The sequence below is a fragment of the Schistocerca americana genome, chromosome X (genome assembly GCF_021461395.2).
Source record: "Schistocerca americana isolate TAMUIC-IGC-003095 chromosome X, iqSchAmer2.1, whole genome shotgun sequence".
Classification (NCBI taxonomy): domain Eukaryota; kingdom Metazoa; phylum Arthropoda; class Insecta; order Orthoptera; family Acrididae; genus Schistocerca; species Schistocerca americana.
Window position 1 is genome coordinate 966336991 of NC_060130.1, and position 18875 is coordinate 966355865.

An 18875-nucleotide genomic window follows, 5' to 3' on the forward strand; every position below is an offset into this window, starting at 1 on the left:
ATCTTGAAGCAGACTATGACCCCTGTTCTAGGGTTCAAGGGTTCAGAACGAAGCTTCCTATTCTGGTGCAAAAGTCTACAAAAGACTGTCAGTAGGAATTAGGCATAAAAATTAAACATTCCCAGTTATTTAAGAACAAAGTAAAAGAATGCTACATTGACCACTCCTCCTGAAACTTGTCAGAATACTCGGACTCAAGAATGTAATTCTGAATAATTCAAATTATTGTATTACACTGATCTTGACTTTGCCAGTATATGGGCAGATGACAATTGGTTGTGTAAAGTTACATAAATGATTTGTTTAAAGTATTACATACTAACAGCAGCTGAGTAGTACAGAGAGAGGAGCAGTAGCTGTTTCTCTTCTGACATACCCACAGAAACTAATCTAGCAGTAATTACCATAATTATCAATTTGAGTAGATTAGGGATAACTATAATTTGTTATTAGTGCATGTAGTATCTGTTATAACGTCAAGTTGAACATGTATATTTCAAACGACACAACACATATAAGTCACTGAGCAATTTGACAAAGCAAGACATGTGAGCACTGTAACATTCGAATGAGCACTGAGTCCAAGTCTAGCGGCTGCTGGCTGGCTGGCCGCTTAGATGGCGCAGCTGCTGCATGGCTGGCAGACAGCGCCGCATGTAGAGGATGAGCGTAATTGCGCGGTGGCACTTTGAATGATCGGCGAGTCACAACACTTTTCCCCACTTTGAAATTTTTTCACTGGTCTTGATGGAGGTGGCCTGTAGAGTGCTAATGTCCATAGGCATTGTATGACTGGCTGTAAAGTCTCGAGGAGGAGGCTTCCCGTACGGACGGAAGTGTCCCCGATGATAACGGGTCGAGATGACAGGAGACATAGGGGTCGAATCTGCTAGGGCCCCGTGCGCCAATCTGCCCGATGTGGCAAGTCCAGTTGATATAACCGGAGACATGGGCGATGTGTCGGCATCCGTAGGAGAAGGAGGCAAGTAGATTTGCTCCGACAGACGATGGTCATCCGGTTCCTGCATGGGCACGTCTCATGGTGGCATCCGTTCTTGTACTGGCACCGAGATGACGGTGAGAGAGCTGTGTTGTGAGTAATGAGACACACCAAAATCCTGAGCGTCCAGTAGAGCTGAAGGTGGTGTAGCGACGTTCGGAACAGGCATTGCTGGCACACGAGGCCGAAGCTGGTCCAAATGACACACTGCAACACCCATGTCCGTCTGGATTTCATACAGGCGTCGGCCACGGTGTCGTAAGATGCGGCCTGGACTCCATTTTGGCCGCCTGCCATATCCCCGTACCCAGACAAGATCGTCAGCAGTGAACCGGCCCAGCGAAGACACCCACGGCCGTGAGGTGGAAGGTCGCAGAAGATGAATTAGCGTGCGGGGCTGTCGGCCATGTAGGAGCTCAGCTGGGCTGTGGTCGCCCATGGGGGTGAAACGGTAAGAAGCCAGAAACTGGAGAAGCGCAGCATCAGCAGCAGAAGAAGTCAGGTGTTTCCGCATCTGAGCCTTAAAGGTGCGGACCAGTCATTCAGCCTCACCGTTTGATTGTGGATGAAACGGAGGGGCCGTGACATGTATAACACCGTGACGAGCACAAAAATCTGCAAATTCGGAAGAGGCAAATTGTGGACCATTATCAGTAACAAGAGTAGAGGGAAGGTACTCCAAAGAAAAAATGCGGGCGAGAGCACTTGTGGTTGCCGCGGTGGTAGGCGACGTTCAATGGACAATGAAAGGAAAGTTAGAGTAGGTGACAATTACGAGGAGCCAAAAAGTACCTAAAAAAGGTCCCGCGAAGTCAGCATGAACGTGCTCCCAGGGTGTCTCAGGCGAAGGCCACAGTGACAAAGATGACTTCGGGGCAGCGGCCTGTAACGCACAAGGGCTGCAGGCAGCGACCACGTGTGATATTTCAGAGTCAATGCCAGGCCAGTACACATGACGGCGCGCCAGAGATTTTGTGCAAGACACACCCCAGTGCCCTTGGTGAAGGAGGCGCAAGACCGAAGCACGCAAAGACGCAGGTACCACAACACGTGGTGAAGCATTGTGGGTGGAAAGGAGGATAACACCATCCCTAGCTGTGAGGCGGTAGCGCAAAGCGTAGTAGTTCCGCAATGGGTCAGAAGTCTTAGCAGACGGATTATCTGGCCAACCCTTCTGAATACAGCGTAAAACCCAGGAGAGGGTAGGATCAGAACCCGTAGCTGCCCCCAGCCGGTCCCCTGTGATGGGGAATCCGTCCACAACCCGCTGCTCGGCAACATCCAGATGGAAACACAAAAGTTCGTCCTTATCAAATGTCAGATCAGTACCCATGGGAAGGCGAGACAGTGCATCAGCATTCACATGTTGAGCCGTCGGCCAGAAATGAATCTCATAATTGAAACGAGACAAGTAAAGAGCCCAATGCTGGAGGCGGTGTGCAGCCTTGTCGGGAAGTGATGATGATGGATGATAGAAGGAAACAAGCGGCTTGTGATCCGTAACAAGATGAAATTTGGATCCATAGAGAAAAACACCAAACCTCCGAAGAGCATAAATAATGGCCAAAGCTTCTTTTTCAATTTGAGAATACTTTTGTTGGGCATCCGTGAGCGTTTTGGAGGCATAAGCAATGGTTTATTCAGAGCCGTCTGAAAAACGGTGCACAAGGACTGCACCGACCCTGTATTGAGAGGCGTCCATGGCAAGAACAAGATGTTGGCCAGGTCGATAAGTAGCCAGGCATGGGGCCTGTTTCAGCATAGTCTTCAATTTCTGGAAAGCCGCATCACATGACGCAGACCAGTGAAAAGGCATGTTTTTATACAACAGGCGATGCAACGGCTGAGCCACCGAAGCAGCAGATGGTAAGAACTTGTGATAGTATGCTATTTTCCCCAAGAAGGCCTGCAGTTCCTTAACAGATGTAGGGTGAGGAAGGGCATCGATCGCAGCGACAGTTTGCTGAAGCGGACGAATACCATCCTTAGAGAGTTGAAACCCCAAGTACGTGATAGATGCCTGAAAAAATAGTGATTTCTGAAGATTACACTTAAGACCGGCAGTCTGTAAGACATGAAAAAGTGTGCGGAGGTTCTGCAGATGTTCTTCAGTGGTGGAGCCAATGACAACAATGTCGTCCATGTAATTTATACACCCAGGGACAGGGAGCAATAATTGTTCCAAGAATCGCTGAAAGAGAGCAGGGGCGCTGGCAACCCCGAATGGCAATCGTTGGTATTGATAGAGGCCAAAAGGCGTGTTAAGGACCAGAAACTGCTGGGAAGCAGCGTCGAGAGGAAGTTGATGATAAGCTTCTGACAGGTCAATTTTGGAAAAATACTGGCCTCCCACAAGTTTAGTGAACAATTCTTCAGGTCGGGGCATAGGGTAAGTGTCGATGAGGCATTGTGCATTTACAGTGGCTTTAAAATCGCCACAGAGACGAATGTCACCATCAGGCTTAGCAACAACAACGACAGGAGAGGACCACTCGCTGGAAGTGACAGGAAGCAAGACCCCTGAAGTAGTGAGACGATCCAGCTCCCCTTTTTACCCTATGATGAAGGGCCACAGGAATGGGCCAAGCCTGAAAAAACTTAGGCCGAGCAGTGGGTTTTAGTGTGATATGAGCTTCAAAGTCGTTTGCACGGCCTAACCCAGGAGAAAAAAGGGACGAAAATGTTGTCGACAAGGAATCCAATTGAGCATAAGGAATAGCATCAGAGACGATATTGACAGAGTCGTCTATGGAGAACCCAAAAACGCGAAAGGCATCGAAACCAAAAAGATTCTCTGCATTACTCTGGTCGACCACAAATACGGGAACCGTGCGAAAGATGGATTTGTAAGATACCTCAGCATTAAATTGTCCCAAGAGAGAAATATTCTGTTTATTGTACGTCCGTAATTGACGAGTGAGAGGTGATAGGAGTGGAGAACCCAACTGAAGATATGTCTGAGAATTAATTATAGTGGCAGCAGAACCGGTTTCCACCTGCATGCGAACATCCCGACCAAGGATTTGGACAGTGAGGAATAACTTCCCTGAAAGGGAAGAAGTGCAATTGACAGACAACACAGAATCAGAATCAGCGTCATGTTCATGAACATCATGTATGCGGTCACATTTGCAAACGGAAGACACATGACCATTCTTTTTGCAATTGTGACACACAGCCCAACATTGGAGACAATCCTCGCGTGAACGTTTCGTAAAACACCTCAGACATGAAGGAAGTTGCCGGGGGTTTTGCTGCAGTTTCTTAGAGGGTTGTTTACGGTTAGGCCGAGGCTGCGCATGGGAGCATACTGTGGCAACGTCGGCCGGCGGGGACGCACCGCACGTGTCATCAACAGTGCACAGAGGTTGTATGTCCCCGACGTCACCCCATGCCTCTATTTGCGCCCCAGCGGCATGAGAAATTTCAGAAGAGTGCGCGATGGACTTCATCTAGAGTCAGATTTGCCAACTGAAGGGCACGTTGCCGAACTTCTTTGTCGGGTGCCGACCGGATAATAGCATCCCGTACCATGGAATCGGCATAGGAATCTTTGTGAACTTCAGTAACAAATTAACACTTTTGACTGAGGCCGTGAAATTCAGCAGCCAAACTGCGATAGGATTGATTTGGTTGTTTTTGACAATGATAAAAGGCAACACGAGAGTCTACCACATGTGTATGCTTTTGAAAATAGACGGACAGAAGTGAGCACATTTCAGCAAAGGACAAAGACGCAGGATCTTTCAAAGGAGCCAATTGCGACAACAACCGATACATTCGAGGTGAAATCCAGGAAAGGAACAGAGACTTACATGTTTGTTCGTCTGTGACATCAAATGCCAAGAAGTGCTGTCGAAGACGTTTTTCATAATCAGACCAGTCTTCCGCTGCCTCATTGTAAGGAGGGAAAGGAGATATGGACAACAACGAGAAACGCCCCACATTTGACACCGCGACCAAATCGCGAATCGCCGATGTTTGAAGCATTTGCTGTTCAATGAGACCTTGCAATAGTTGCTCGACAGTAGCCATGGAAACCTGTGGGTGAACGATGAAAAGAAAAAATCCACTACCTCATCGCCAATTGTCAGAACGTCAAGTTGAACACGTATATTTCAAACAACACAACACATAAAAGCCACTGAGCAATTTGACAAAGCAAGACATGTGAGCACTGTAACATTCGAATGAGCACTGAGTCCAAGTCTAGCGGCTGCTGGCTGGCTGGCCGCTTAGGTGGTGCAGCTGCTGCATGGCTGGCAGACAGCGCCGCATGTAGAGGACGAGCGTAATTGCACGGCGGCACTTTGAATGACTGGCGAGTCACAACAGTATCCCCGTGGGATCCAATGGTATGAAACACAGATGGGTACTGCAGGCTGCCACCTCTCCGGGCCACTGGCGACACCACGAAAGAGATGCCGGGTAAACTATATAATCACAAACATTCAAATCATGTTTGTTGTCAACTGCATCTCCGACAACTACCACAGTAATATGTGGTGCCACAGTCTCACTGTCTGCATTGTGAGAGACACCGCAATTAGTGCTGCAACTGTGGGTGTTCGTTCTCCTCCATACATCACGTGCTCACTGTTCATCAAGAAAGCTTCTGCTGGGTGGCTATAAAGGGTGCCACCCAATTGGCCAGAGCTAGTTAGCACTGGGAGTTGCTCCAGGCCATAGTGCCGACTATGATCACCAGCCCCTGAATCAAAGATTCCAGTGCTCAGTGCTGCCATATGCTCAGAGTAATGTATGAGTCTTCACTCCAGGTCCTGTTCAAGTTTGCCGTACTGGCTGCAGACTTCTTTATTCCAAGTCGCATTCTAAGTTCTCCATACTGGCTCCTAATTCCTTCACTCCACCTCACGTCTGAGCCATTACTCCACAACTTTTCTGAGTCCTGCATACTGGGACCACTGTTGGCTACAACCGTGGCTTGTCTATGCATAACCCAATGTCGCACCCTTTTCCATCTTCCGTGTCATCAGTCAGTCTGATGGAGCCATTTCTGTGAGATGACCATGTCTATCTCCAACATGCTATGAGTTTCTACTTCACCAGGAGCTCTCTCCACAACCTCTTCTTTCAGCTCTACCACTCTCCACTGATGCGATTACATCAGCATCACCTTTGTAAGAAGTCTCTAAGTGCAATGTCAGTGACTATCAGTGGACTGGTACCAAGTAGCATGTAGCATGTATTCAAGTCCAAATGACTATTGTGTTACATTCAGTTTATTTATATTTAAAGTTCATTTACTTTTTGGTAGCAGGGTTGTGATATTTGGATTGTAGTCAGCAGTGGTTGCTTCTGCCTGTTAATTTATAACTTGACCTGCTTCACATCCCTGAAGGCTCTCCTTCATGTTGGGTTTTACAGAATATGATGAATGAATGAATGTGCTGTCACTCTTGCAACAACAGTTTAGAGAAGACAGATCATGCCAGCTGCTAACTGGTCAAAGCAGATGAAGAGAGTTTTGAAATCCAGTTTACATTGAATACTGACTATTGCCTTCTTTAAAAAAAAAAGAAATGGGTTTTACAAAGTAAATTGAAACACTATATAGAAAAGAAACTTGTATGTCTGCTCTCTTTATGATTTCTATAAAGTGTTGAACCAGCTTTCAGTTAACCTTGAAAGTCAGTAACTCAACAAACCAACAAAATAGTATGGTCACATTTAGATTAGAGATTAGATTAGATTAGTGCTTGTTCCATAGATCATAAATACGACACTTCATAATGATGTGGAACGTGTCAGGTTAATAAAAGGTGTCTATACAAGATATTACATTACACAAAATAGTACATGACACTTTTTTTGTGGGGGTTGGGGAAATTACCCACTAACTATATCAAAAAATTCATCTAACGAGTAGAAGGAGCTGCCATTAAGAAATTCTTTTAATTTCCTTTTAAATGCTATATGGCTATCTGTCATACTTTTGATGCTATTAGGTGAGTGACCAAAGACTTTTGTGGCAGCATAATTTACCCCCTTCTGAGTCAAAGCTAGTTTTAGCCTTGAGTAGTGAAGATCATCCATATATAGTGAGGCTACAGATATCTAGCTCTTTAAATAAGTGTCTACAAAATGATCTTGGATGAGCTCCAGCAATTATTCTGATTACTTGCTTTTGTGCAATGAACACTCTTTTCCTCAATGATGAGTTACCCCAGAATATGATGCCATACGAAAGCAGAGAATTGAAATGGGTGTGGTAAGCTAATTTACTGAGATGTATATCGCCAAAATTTGCAATGTCCCTAATAGCATAAGTAGCTGAACTCAACCGTTTCAGCAGATCTTCAGTGTGTTTTTTCCAGTTCAACCCCTAATCAGTGCATACACCTAGAAATTTTGAATATTCTACCTTAGCTACAGATTTCTGATCGAAGTCTATATTTATTAATGGTGTCATTCCATTTACTGCGTGGAACTGTATCTACTGTGTTTTGTCAAAGTTTAATGAGAGCCCATTTGCAGAGAACCACTAAATGATTTTCTGAAAAACATTGTTTACAATTTCACCAGTTAATTTTTGTCTGTTGGGTGTGATAACTATACATGTATCATCGGCAAAAAGTACCAGCTTTGCATCTTCATGAATATAGAATGGCAAGTCATTAATATACAGGGTGTTACAAAAAGGTATGGCCAAACTTTCAGGAAACATTCCTCACACACAAAGAAAGAAAATATGTTATGTGGACATGTGTCCGGAAACGCTTACTTTCCATGTTAGAGCTCATTTTATTACTTCTCTTCAAATCACATTAATCATGGAATGGAAACACACAGCAACAGAATGTACCAGCATGACTTCAAACACTTTGTTACAGGAAATGTTCAAAATGTCCTCCGTTTAGCGAGGATACATGCATCCACCCTCTGTCGCATGGAATTCCTGATGCGCTGATGCAGTCCTGGAGAATGGCGTATTGTATCACAGCTGTCCACAATACGAGCATGAAGAGTCTCTATATTTGGTACCGGGGTTGCATAGACAAGAGCTTTCAAATGCCCCCATAAATGAAAGTCAAGAGGGTTGAGGTCAGGAGAGCGTGGAGGCCATGGAATTGGTCCGCCTCTACCAATCCATCGGCCACCGAATCTGTTGTTGAGAAGCGTACGAACACTTCGACTGAAATGTGCAGGAGCTCCATCGTGCATGAACCACATTTTGTGTCGTGCTTGTAAAGGCACATGTTCTAGCAGCACAGGTAGAGTATCCCGTATGAAATCATGATAACGTGCTCCACTGAGCGTAGGTGGAAGAACATGGGGCCCAATCAAGACATCACCAACAATGCCTGCCCAATCGTTCACAGAAAATCTGTGTTGATGACATGATTGCACAATTGCGTGCAGATTCTTGTCAGCCCACACATGTTGATTGTGAAAATTTACAATTTGATCACGTTGGAATGAAGCCTCATCCGTAAACAGAACATTTGCACTGAAATGAGAATTGACACATTGTTGGATGAATCATTCGCAGAAGTGTACCCGTGGAGGCCAATCAGCTGCTGATAGTGCCTGCACACGCTGTACATGGTACGGAAACAACTGGATCTTCCGTAGCACTCTACATACAGTGACGTGGTCAACGTTACCTTGTACAGCAGCAACTTCTCTGATGCTGACATTAGGGTTATCGTCAACTGCACGAATATTTGCCTCGATATAAATGTACCACGCCACGACTATTGCCCCGTGCTAATCCATACATCAAATGGGCATCTGCCAACTCCGCATTTGTAAACATTGCACTGACTGCAAAACCACGTTCGTGATGAACACTAACCTGTTGATGCTACGTACTGATGTGCTTGATGCTAGTACTGTAGAGCAATGAGTCGCATGTCAACACAAGCACCGAAGTCAACATTACCTTCCTTCAATTGGGCCAACTGGCAGTGAATCGAGGAAGTACAATACATACTGACAAAACTAAAATGAGCTCTAACATGGAAATTAAGCGTTTCCGGACACATGTCCACATAACATCTTTTCTTTATTTGTGTGTGAGGAATGTTTCCTGAAAGTTTGGCCATACCTTTCTGTAACACCCTGTATATTAAGAACAGCAGAGGACCCAAGACCAAACCTTGCAGCACCCCATTCTTGATTGTTCCCCAGTTTGAGAAATCACCAGTTTTTTTGCATATTATGTGAACTGCTTATTTCAACTTTCTGCACTCTTCCAGTTAGGTATGATTTAAACCATCTCAGTGCTGTCCCATTCATACCACAGTACTTGAGCTTATCTAGAAGTATTCCATGATTTACACAATCAAAAGCCTTTGAGAGATCACAAAAAATCCCAACAGGTGACTTCCGGTTACTCAGAGCATTTAATATTTCATTAGTGAAAGTATATACAACATTTTCCATTGAAAAACCTTTCTGGAAACCAAACTAACATTTTGTTAAATTTTTATTTTTACAAAAGTGTGAAGCTACTCTACAACACATTACTTTTTCAAGAATTTTGGATAAGGCAGTCAGAAGAGAGATGGGGCGGTAGTTGTTGACATCAGACATATCCCCTTTTTTATGCAGTGGTTTAACAATGGCATACTTCAGTCTATCTGGGAAAATACCCTACTTCAGAGAGCTATTACATATATGGCTAAGAATCCCACTTATCTCTTGGGAACAAGCTTTTATTATCCTGCTGGAAATGCCATCAATTCCATGTGAGCTTTTATTCTTGAGAGAGTTTATTATCTTCTTAATTTCAGAAGGAGAGGTGGGTGGAATTTCAATTGCATCAAATGGTGTGAGTAAGGCCTCTTCAATTAACTGACTTGCTTCTCCTAATGAACATTTAGATCCTATTTTCTCTACAACATTTAAAAAAAGATTATGGAAAATGTTTTCGACTTCCAGCTTCTTGTTTGTCAAGTTTCCATTGACTTTGAAGGTAATGCCATCATCCTGTACTCTTGGTTGCCCTGTCTCCCTTGTAATAATATTCCAAATTGTTTTGATTTTGTTATCAGAGGTATTAATTTCAGACATGATGCACATGCTTCTGGACTTTTGAATAACCTTTCTTAATGTATCACAGTAGTTTTTATAATATTTGGCTGTTTCTGGGTCATTACTCTTTCTTGTTGTTAGATACAGTTTCCTTTTGTGGTTACAAGATATTTTTATTCCTTTCGTAAGCCAAGGTTTTTTGCATGGTTTCTTATAATTAGATTTAACTACTTTCTTGGGGAAAGAGTTTTCAAATTCTCTTACAAGTGTATCATGAAATGAGTTATATTTTAAATTAGCATCAGGTTCCTTTTACACCTCATCCCAGTCTAACTGCTGAAGATTTTCTCTGAAATTTCTAATTGTTGAGTCATTAATGGAACTCAAAAATTAGAAATTTAAAAGCAATTAACAATAAACAAACTGACATTGCACTCAGAAAACTGATACCTTGTATCCTTCCTTCTCTTTGGAAACAACTGAGTATTAAAACACACATAGCAATACCTCTGATGCTTCTATTTTCCTACAGGTGTGGGTGGAATAAATTAATATGTATTTTCACATAAGCATACATTATCAAAACAAAAATGTACTGGAGTTTCATTACCTCTTATATGACTTACTACATCATTGAAACTATTATCTTCACCTTCACTTCACAGTATGATAAATAACTCAATTAATGCGGAAACTTCTTTTTCACTATGACCAACGTAATGAAAAGATGCCACTCTGTGCAACTGCAGCACATGAACAGTAATGAATGACACAGTACAACAAAGCAATTTTTTGGTTTAAAGAGAAGTAAACAGATCTAACAGAGAACAGTACTTACAAATACAATGGAATGTCAGAAACCAATTTAAAACAATTATAGCATATGAAATTGAAAAGTGAAACATATATATATGAGCGTACCACCTAATTGCACAGTTTCCAAACATGCTATTATATTAAACTGTGTGAAAAACTTCGATTGTAAGTTATGGAGATTCTCTGAACACCTCAACTATTTAGTGAGTCAATACCTTTACTTATTAAATTATTCATAATTTTGTTGCTAGTGCCCAGATTTACATGTACTACACATTCACAAAGCATAGATGCCTTATCATATCATCAAACATGCACAATAAGGAAGCAAAACAATAAAAATTTGTGGTATTCAGTTCTATATTGATTTTTACTATCTTAGAAAACAGCACACACTAATCAATTTCTCCTCCTTTTCTTCACTTCTGCTCATCCGTTTACCAGACAGAATATTTTTGTACACAGAAAATGATATTTCATTGTCACAAGATGTGACAGTTGCATACTTAAGTGAAGAAATTTTGGATGAAGTGGGGTCAAGTTGAGAGTCTCTTACACTTCAGCCACAAAATATTTTCTTGTCGACTTCATAAAATCCAACCTGGGAATTGTTCTGATAACTATGTTTATCTTAAAAGCAGCAACACCCCCTTCTCCACAGGATGACTGCAAAGATTTTTTCAACATCTTCAATAACTGTCTGAGATTCCACTTATGGTTTGCAACTTTCTTATTACTGAAGGACAATTTGCAAAATTTGATTTGATGTAAATCTGGTCTTACTTCAAATCTCTTGTACTGAATAACACAAGCTGCAATAGTGGTTTCCAAATTGTTCACAACCCTATAATGGATGGGGGAAAAAGATACAGGTTGTTGTAATTCAGGGCTTTGCAATACAGCGAAGACTTGTCAACTTCAGTAGATCTGTGAGAATTCATGGTCTCTTACTGACAACTTAATCAAATTTATCACAGTAAAAACATTCTGGTGGCAAAGCTAAATCTGGCAGTATGTTTCTAAATGCAGCAACATGTACAGGTGCTTCTCAGAAAAACTTCAATTGGGAAAACAGTCAGCACATGACTTAATTAATGCTGTCAGCAGTATCAACCCTCTGTATTTTGTGCGTTCAATTACCTTGTCTGTATCAGTGTATTCACACTGTGAAATTTTAAAGTACCATTAGAACTACATGATGTACAGCATGAGCCAAACATGTAACACACTTTAGGTTAGGATAAAATATTGTAATTGCTTTCCAATCTTTCATCACATATGTGGCAGCAACATATAACAACAATTGGGTCTTTCTTCAATTTAAATTTATTGGCGCAAATTATACTGACTTCCACCAGCATCTACTGAGCTGAACTACGGCACTTGATCTCACTATGAAGTTTACAGACTGTAACAAATTCGCAAAATTACTCATATACTACACTTTTGATTTTCATATGAATAAAAATCAATAAAATAAGATATCATGCATATAATAGCAAAATACACACTCAGGCCGCAAAGTGATATAATATGCATTGCAAATCTTAATTCATGGCATCTTCATAATATGCATTTACACCCTAAAATAGCTAAACTTGCAAAAATTCATGCAACATGCGTTTGCATGGAAACCCGGACTCTAGTATTTACATACATACCCTGGAAACTGAAAAATTCTCACAGACTGGTGATAATTTGAAATATAATCATCTAAATAACAAGGGACTTTCGAACACAAATTGTGTAGTTATAGAATTAGTTAATGCTGGCTGCCACACTTCGCATTCATTTCTTCCTAACATTTCCATCATGGAAAAAAAAAAAAAAAAAAAAAAAACTGAAACCACTAACAAGGGAACTTCATAAACTCTGCCTCATTTTTCTTGAGGAAAAAAAACCCACACATGAGGTAGATATCAACCCTAGCAATCAATCTCGTGAAAATTCAGGCCATTATGCTGATACTATGCAGGTATGGTCTTCTCGATGTACAGCTTATAAGAATTTTTGTGTGCGGGTTGTTTGTCACACTCTCCGGTACACTGCAGTTGCCTAATGCCCAAACGCAATTTACTGTGCAATGAAGTGACAACGTCAAGTCCCCCAAAATGTGAATAGCTAGCGAATTGAAAGAGGGAATAACAGTACGAAATGCAACCCATATGGTGTAACACTAAGTGTACTCCACTTTAATATTATCAGCTTTACATATCACAGAAAATAATGCGCACTGATGATATTAAAAACTAAATTGCGCTACACTACATCTTGAAAAACCTTCTCATTAGTGTCCACTGCAAATCTGAATTGCAATATAACAAGTTTCAAAACAAAGGGATCTTTGACAACAGCTACTTGTTAGAAATCACGCAGTTCGTCATAATGAATGTAGTGTCTAGGAAAGCTGCATACTCAGTTCACTAGAGAAACAATCAAACAAGTCATATTAATGAGTTTTATTACAATAAGAAAATTACAATACTTAAATTTAGAAGTTACACAAATGTGTTGCAAGCAAAGGGCGGCATAGAAAATAATCTATCTTCTTCAGTATAGATAATCTCAAGTCTGTGCTATATAGAGAGTATAAGTGAAAGGACTAGTTTTGACACTAGAATGAGATTTTCACTCTGCAGCGGAGTGTGCGCTGATATGAAACTTCCTGGCAGATTAAAACTGTGTGCCCGGCCGAGACTCGAACTCGGGACCTTTGCCTTTCGCGGGCAAGTGCTCTACCAACTGAGCTACCAAAGCACGACTCACGCCCGGTACTCACAGCTTTACTTCTGCCAGTACCTCGTCTCCTACCTTCCAAACTTTACAGAAGCTCTCCTGCGAACCTTGCAGAACTAGCACTCCTGAAAGAAAGGATATTGCGGAGACATGGCTTAGCCACAGCCTGGGGGATGTTTCCAGAATGAGATTTTCACTCTGCAGCGGAGTGTGCGCTGATATGAAACTTCCTGGCAGATTAAAACTGTGTGCCCGACCGAGACTCGAACTCGGGACCTTTGCCTTTCGCGGGCAAGTGCTCTACCAACTGAGCTACCAAAGCACGACTCACGCCCGGTACTCACAGCTTTACTTCTGCCAGTACCTCGTCTCCTACCTTCCAAACTTTACAGAAGCTCTCCTGCGAACCTTGCAGAACTAGCACTCCTGAAAGAAAGGATATTGCGGAGACATGGCTTAGCCACAGCCTGGGGGATGTTTCCAGAATGAGATTTTCACTCTGCAGCGGAGTGTGCGCTGATATGAAACTTCCTGGCAGATTAAAACTGTGTGCCCGACCGAGACTCGAACTCGGGACCTTTGCCTTTCGCGGGCAAGTGCTCTACCAACTGAGCTACCAAAGCACGACTCACGCCCGGTACTCACAGCTTTACTTCTGCCAGTACCTCGTCTCCTACCTTCCAAACTTTACAGAAGCTCTCCTGCGAACCTTGCAGAACTAGCACTCCTGAAAGAAAGGATATTGCGGAGACATGGCTTAGCCACAGCCTGGGGGATGTTTCCAGAATGAGATTTTCACTCTGCAGCGGAGTGTGCGCTGATATGAAACTTCCTGGCAGATTAAAACTGTGTGCCCGACCGAGACTCGAACTCGGGACCTTTGCCTTTCGCGGGCAAGTGCTCTACCAACTGAGCTACCAAAGCACGACTCACGCCCGGTACTCACAGCTTTACTTCTGCCAGTACCTCGTCTCCTACCTTCCAAACTTTACAGAAGCTCTCCTGCGAACCTTGCAGAACTAGCACTCCTGAAAGAAAGGATATTGCGGAGACATGGCTTAGCCACAGCCTGGGGGATGTTTCCAGAATGAGATTTTCACTCTGCAGCGGAGTGTGCGCTGATATGAAACTTCCTGGCAGATTAAAACTGTGTGCCCGACCGAGACTCGAACTCGGGACCTTTGCCTTTCGCGGGCAAGTGCTCTACCAACTGAGCTACCAAAGCACGACTCACGCCCGGTACTCACAGCTTTACTTCTGCCAGTACCTCGTCTCCTACCTTCCAAACTTTACAGAAGCTCTCCTGCGAACCTTGCAGAACTAGCACTCCTGAAAGAAAGGATATTGCGGAGACATGGCTTAGCCACAGCCTGGGGGATGTTTCCAGAATGAGATTTTCACTCTGCAGCGGAGTGTGCGCTGATATGAAACTTCCTGGCAGATTAAAACTGTGTGCCCGACCGAGACTCGAACTCGGGACCTTTGCCTTTCGCGGGCAAGTGCTCTACCAACTGAGCTACCAAAGCACGACTCACGCCCGGTACTCACAGCTTTACTTCTGCCAGTACCTCGTCTCCTACCTTCCAAACTTTACAGAAGCTCTCCTGCGAACCTTGCAGAACTAGCACTCCTGAAAGAAAGGATATTGCGGAGACATGGCTTAGCCACAGCCTGGGGGATGTTTCCAGAATGAGATTTTCACTCTGCAGCGGAGTGTGCGCTGATATGAAACTTCCTGGCAGATTAAAACTGTGTGCCCGACCGAGACTCGAACTCGGGACCTTTGCCTTTCGCGGGCAAGTGCTCTACCAACTGAGCTACCAAAGCACGACTCACGCCCGGTACTCACAGCTTTACTTCTGCCAGTACCTCGTCTCCTACCTTCCAAACTTTACAGAAGTTCTCCTGCGAACCTTGCAGAACTAGCACTCCTGAAAGAAAGGATATTGCGGAGACATGGCTTAGCCACAGCCTGGGGGATGTTTCCAGAATGAGATTTTCACTCTGCAGCGGAGTGTGCGCTGATATGAAACTTCCTGGCAGATTAAAACTGTGTGCCCGACCGAGACTCGAACTCGGGACCTTTGCCTTTCGCGGGCAAGTGCTCTACCAACTGAGCTACCAAAGCACGACTCACGCCCGGTACTCACAGCTTTACTTCTGCCAGTACCTCGTCTCCTACCTTCCAAACTTTACAGAAGCTCTCCTGCGAACCTTGCAGAACTAGCACTCCTGAAAGAAAGGATATTGCGGAGACATGGCTTAGCCACAGCCTGGGGGATGTTTCCAGAATGAGATTTTCACTCTGCAGCGGAGTGTGCGCTGATATGAAACTTCCTGGCAGATTAAAACTGTGTGCCCGACCGAGACTCGAACTCGGGACCTTTGCCTTTCGCGGGCAAGTGCTCTACCAACTGAGCTACCAAAGCACGACTCACGCCCGGTACTCACAGCTTTACTTCTGCCAGTACCTCGTCTCCTACCTTCCAAACTTTACAGAAGCTCTCCTGCGAACCTTGCAGAACTAGCACTCCTGAAAGAAAGGATATTGCGGAGACATGGCTTAGCCACAGCCTGAGGTCCCGAGTTCGAGTCTCGGTCGGGCACACAGTTTTAATCTGCCAGGAAGTTTCAGTTTTGACACTGCTATAGAAGTTGCTAATCGTGAGGATGGTATTGAACTGGGCCATCACCAGTCAATCACAGCACTTTTGTCCTCTTCACATAGGAGCCCCTAGTGACACTTTGTCATCCTGGAGGGAGGTCTAGTCAGTGTGCAATTGGCTAATTTTTTGTCACAGCCTTATCTGCTTCGTCATTCGTGACTGGCATGCTGGTGCTTGAATTTATGCCATTGCCATAACATTCCTCCTCCCCCCCCCCCCCCCCCCCCCAAGTGACTGAACATCGTCGTAGTATAGGGAGCATGACAGCAGGAGGGGACGCAAGAGCATGGATGCTCAGAGGGACCGGCAGCTGTGGCTGCAGGGGATGTCAGACTTCCGGTCATACCCCGCCATCCAGCCTTTGCTCTGGTGGAAATGTCCCCCAGAAAATGCCCAGAAGGATATGTGTCCACCTCCTGAGGCTCATACCCAGATGTCAAAGGCACTGTAGTGTCGGTGGGCCCAGTTCCATCAGTAGGACAACAGGAGGTGGAGGAGGTGAAGGCTCTGTCTCCATGGTGTCATCCTGCAGTGTTGTGATGACACCCTCTGGCAGCTAGTGTGGCCACACTGTCCTCGGGATCCATAAATCTGGGGAAAGAGATACAGAAGGTTCACTGTGCACATGCCTGTGTTGAATTTGATTGTGATGTTGGTGCTGTAATCCGTCTGGGCCTGAAACAAGAGACATTCATGCGCCAAATCGACGAAGGACCTCGCTTCATGCCCACCGTCTCTTGCCACTAAAAATCCTGAAAAACACAATTTCATGCAATGCAAAGCGATACTTGCAGCCTTCCTTTGGTGGTGGATGCTGAGGACGGTGGAGCAGGGTCTAATGGCAGCGGTTGTGAAGCAATTCTGCCGACAGTGATCCATCTCGTGGACGCGAATGATAGGAGGCAAGAAACAGTTGCAATGCTTGATCCCTGGAGTGTGCGGTGCGAAGTTTGGCCTTCTGCTGCTAGAATGTTCTGACAAAATGTTTCGTTTTGCTGTTTGACTGTGGATGGAACAGTGCACTAATTAGATGCTGTATGCCATGCGTTCACAGAATGTTTCAAATTCAGTTGACATGAACTGAGGGCTGTTGTCCGACACCATGACTTTAGGCAAACCCTCAAGACAAAAATAGAGGAGAACGCCTGAACTGCACTACGCGATGTTGTTGAGTTCATTGGCACAGCAAATGGAAATTTGCTATAAGAGTCTACCAAATCAACCAATGAATGTTCCAAAAAGGTCCCGCAAAGTCTATGTGCACACGTTCCATGGCAATTGCGACTTAGGCCAAGAAGAGATTTTTTTGTGGTGGAGCGGACTGATTTTCCACACATGTGTGACACTGTGATATCATCTGCCCCTTTTTGGTGTCCATACCTTGCCAAGTACAGTGTCGACACGCTACCTGTTTCATACGAACAATCCCCCAGTGTTCTTGGTTAAGTAACTGCGACACTTCTTTTTGGAAAGCTTTGGGGATCAACACACGTGACTGTCCACTGACATTTTGAACAAGAATCACATCTTGCTATGCCGATGTGACAAGTACTGGTGCACTACAGAGTTCTTAATGCTATGCAATGAGTGAGGCCAAGATGTGCGAATGTATTTTAGCAATATGTTCAAATCTGAATCAGCATCTGTGGCCTGTGCAATTTTCATATAGTTCAGAGGAAAGAATAGAAGCAATTCAGAATCCTGAGAATCGATGTGGCAACAGGATGCAGCAGAAGTGTCAAAGTCTGTATCAAGGACAATCGGAAGATGTGAAAGTGCGTCTGCATTACCATATTGAGCTGTCGGATGATACACAATCTCGTACTGGTATTGAGATAACAACAAAGCCCATCTTTGCACTTTTTGATCCTTGTAACGAGAATTATGTGAGTGGGCAGAATTCCTATGTTTGTTCTGTTGCAGAATTCTTATGTTTGTTGCGTCGCAAACATATGGATTGTACATGACCTTTCTTGCCACAAGTATAACACGGTGCTTGTCTGGATGGACAGTCTTGGCGTTTGTGCCCTGAATAGAACTGAGTGCATGACTTAATGCCACTCACCTGTTTAGAGAGCTGTTTACATGGGCCGACGAGCACATGCTATTGCTGCCTATTAGGCCGGTCGAGAGCAAGGGACTACTCAATCCAACAAATTGGTGGCTGCTCAAATTTATCGGCCACTGTGGCACCTGAATCATACTGATCTAGAGTTTGCACAACGTGCTGAAATGATGGACCTGATTAATTCAAAATCTGTTCTCTAAGTTTGACATCAGTTACATTGTGCCCGACCACTTCATACAAAATAACATCTGAATATAAAGCATCACATTTATTTGAATTTGCATTTCCTTGTCACACCCTGCAAATTGTTACCCACTCACGATAAGTTTGTTCTGAACATTTCTTGCAATGAAAGAATTGATTCATAGCTGCCACCACATTCATTCATTGGTCATAATAGTTAGTTAGCGAATCTACAACCTGATCATAGGAATGTTCATGCGGGGTGGCGGTATGGAACAATTTCTGAATGAGGTGAAAGATGGCATTTCCTTCCATTGACAAAAAGTAATGTTGTTTCACAGTACCTGATACTTTGTGAGCAATGATGCGGGCTTCATACTGTTGCAACCACTCAAGCCATTCCTCC

At 43.8% G+C, this 18875-nt stretch overlaps 1 protein-coding gene across 1 annotated transcript in view; it reads right to left on the reverse strand.

Annotated features, from left to right (window-relative positions):
• Positions 1 to 18875, reverse strand: part of LOC124555342 — an 856442-nt gene that overhangs the window by 303849 nt on the left and 533718 nt on the right. The window lies entirely within an intron of this gene.